The 3,122-nt window shown below is 40.0% G+C and overlaps 1 pseudogene; it reads right to left on the reverse strand.

The window, feature by feature from the left end:
- Window positions 1-2,485: 2,485 nt before the first annotated feature.
- Window positions 2,486-2,585, reverse strand: LOC113354728 (annotated as a pseudogene).
- Between the last annotated feature and the right edge of the window lie 537 nt (window positions 2,586-3,122).

A 3,122-nucleotide genomic window follows, 5' to 3' on the forward strand; every position in this document is an offset into this window, starting at 1 on the left:
TTGTCCTCAATGTTCTGTATTGTTAGTACTCGATTTCATACTTATTATGGTGTTTTGTGTGTTTGTTGGTATTTTTTTGGAAATAAATATTGTTGGAAAATTTGTCTCAGAAAGTTGCTCGGAGTACCCCTAGAGGACATTTGTTATACGGACCCCCACTTTTGCTAAGGAGCACCCACGGCTATGTGTATCCCATTTGTCTATAGCACCCACTGGTTATTTGGCACCCAAGACGTTGGACAAGGGATGACCTTTCTTCTTCCTTCAAACAGAAAAATGGCGGGGAAGTTTGGTACTTCCCTGGCAGATTTTTAGTTCATCATTTGGAGGAGTTTTAGCGAGACTCAATGGCTGGATCTTCAGAGGAAGACGTGACAGACATTAACAGGCGTGGTATGGGCTTTTGCTTGGATTAAGTTGGGGTATATTTATCGGGTTAATTATGGACAGTGTGAACGAGAATATCTCACCATTTCCCGTGAATTTTTTTCCTGTGTGTGTGTCTTGAGAGTGTTCGAACCAAACAATGACATTCAGTAGCGTGTATAACCAACATCAGATACGGAGAATCACTTGCAGACGCGTGAACGGGTTTTAAAAGGAAAAAAAATAATCTCGTGATAGCAGAGTATTGAAGAGAGAATTATATGCAGTTATGATGCGAGATTTGGGTGCAGTGAGGCTATATAAGTCGTTGAGGGTCAGTAGAGAGAAGACGGAGAGTTTGGGAGAGGCGGAGAGCAACAACAGAAGAGAAAAAAATCGCACCAGAGAACCACCATTTCTGCTGCTGCTGAAGAACACGAAGAACAAAAGACCACCAGAGGCAGCCGTTCATGCTACTTTATATTTTTGTAGATTTTTATTTTTGTAGATTTTTGTATATTTTTGTATATTTTTGAAGAACACGAAGAACAAAAGACCACCACCATTTCTGCTGCTGCTGAAGAACACGAAGAACAAAAGACCACCAGAGACAGTAACTCGCTGACAGGGGATTCAAAAGACCACCAGAGGCAGCCGTTCATGCTAAAAAAAAAGAGAGACATTTTTATTTTTGTAGATTTTTATTTTTTTAGACTTTCTTTTTCTTTTGCACTTTATATTTTTGGATTTTGGACTTTAAATTTTGTGACGTTATTTTTAAACCTTACGGAAGGGTAGTTTAAATATAAACTGTTTGTAGAGAAGGACGGTGATTACGATATCACCTCGTCCCCTCGGGTTCGTACATGACATAGGAGTCGTGGCCTGAGTCGACTACAAAGGTTCATCCCCCGTCTGGTACGGGAGGTAAGTTTGTCGATACACTCGCGAATCCCCTGTCAGCGAGTTACTGTCTTCCTTCGAATGCATATATGTTGAGGACTTGAAAACGGCTGCTTTAATTTCCTAGTAAAGGGAAAGGACTGGCAATACAAGAGAAGCGTTCGGATTTCATCATCGTTCTTTTCTTGCCCGCCTTAGGAAAACGACACCAAACGCGAACCTAAGCCTAAAATTTTGACTAGAACGAGACCGATAGGGTAACGAGCTTAACAGGAAAGTCATTCGAAAAATATTGGTTACTCTTTTAAGCATACTTCGAAGTTCTTGACGGTTTTTGTAAGTTGAATGCGTGACTGCGCCGCCTTGTAATACCGGTGAGGCCTTGGGTATCAAAGCTCCACCGAGCTTCCCTCGCCTCTATTCAACTTACTTTAACTCGGATTGATTCCAGAGGGGTTTTCTTAAATTGTAACGAATTCCCGTTCGAAGGATTAGAAGCTGGTCTAGAAACAATCTAAGTGGAGCCATCATGCTTTTTGTTTGCTAGAAATCAGTAGGTTTGCTGTGGTGGAGTCAGCCTTGTTTGTGTTTGCATAGAACATCCCTTCCTTTTTAAGACTTTTCTTTTTAATTTTGTTTTTCTAGTGTATGCCTGAAGTTTTTAAATGGGCTTGGAAAAGAAACACTTTAGGTAGTTTGATTAGTGACAAACCTAGTAGTTCTTCTTGTGAAGGCGGGGAGCTCGGAGACTCTTCTTTTGAGAGCCCCGTTTTTGGAAAATTCAGTTTTGAGAATCTGTCTCTTCGTGAGGAAAGTACCCCTAGTACTCCTAGTCCTTTGGTAGTGCCAGAAATGGAAACTTTGAAAGATTTGCTAAACCCAACTAGGACCTCTCATCCTTCTTGTATCAAGTTAGTTGAAACCGAGGAAAATTATGAACTGAAACCTGGGACTTTACAGATGCTCCCAATGTTTTTAGGGAAGGAGAATGAGAACCCCTATTTTCATGTTAGGGAATTTGAGAAAGTTTGTAGTACTCTGAAAATTAAAAACCTAAGTGATGATGCGTTGAAACTTAGGTTATTCCCCTTTTCCTTAAAAGATAAAGCCAAATCTTAGCTGTATAGTTTGGACTCTGAGTCAATTGAAACCTATGACCAACTTACTTCTGCCTTTATACATAAGTTTTTCCTAAGGCATAAAACATCGTCTATTAGGACACAAATATGTACTTTTGCCCAACAAGAGGGAGAAACTTTATATAAGTACTTAGAAAGGTTCAATGACTTGATATCTCTATGTCCTCATCATGGTTTGGAGAAGGTTAGGTTAGTTCAGATCCTCTACGAGAGTTTAGATTATTCAACAACAACCATGGTTAAGTCATTATCCACAGGTGGGTTTGAGAATAAAACTGTTGATGAAGCGATGACATTTTTGAATGAAATCGCCGATAAGACCCAACAATGGGAAAATAGTAGGGAACCCCAGAAAATAATTCTTCTAAGTAGAGGAAATGTTAATAGGGTAGAAGGATCTTATGAGTCAGATGCCAAAATAGCAGCTATATCCAAAAGGTTAGAAGCCTTAGAATTAGGTCATTCTAGTGGTAGTAGTGGAAGAAATGAGCCTTTTTGGGAAGGCAATGTTGTTGAAGAGCAAGCCAATGCTCTTTATAGCAACACTAGGTTTGATAACCGACAGAAGTTTGACCCATATTCAGAAACCTATAACCCTGGCTGGAGAAACCATCCAAACCTTTATTGGTCCAAGGGACAGAATCAAGGTCAGTCTAGTAATGCTCAGGTTCCCCCAGGTTTTGGATATACTAAGAATCCTTCAACTCCGGCACA

This window comes from Papaver somniferum, chromosome 2 (assembly GCF_003573695.1).
Source record: "Papaver somniferum cultivar HN1 chromosome 2, ASM357369v1, whole genome shotgun sequence".
Taxonomy (NCBI): domain Eukaryota; kingdom Viridiplantae; phylum Streptophyta; class Magnoliopsida; order Ranunculales; family Papaveraceae; genus Papaver; species Papaver somniferum.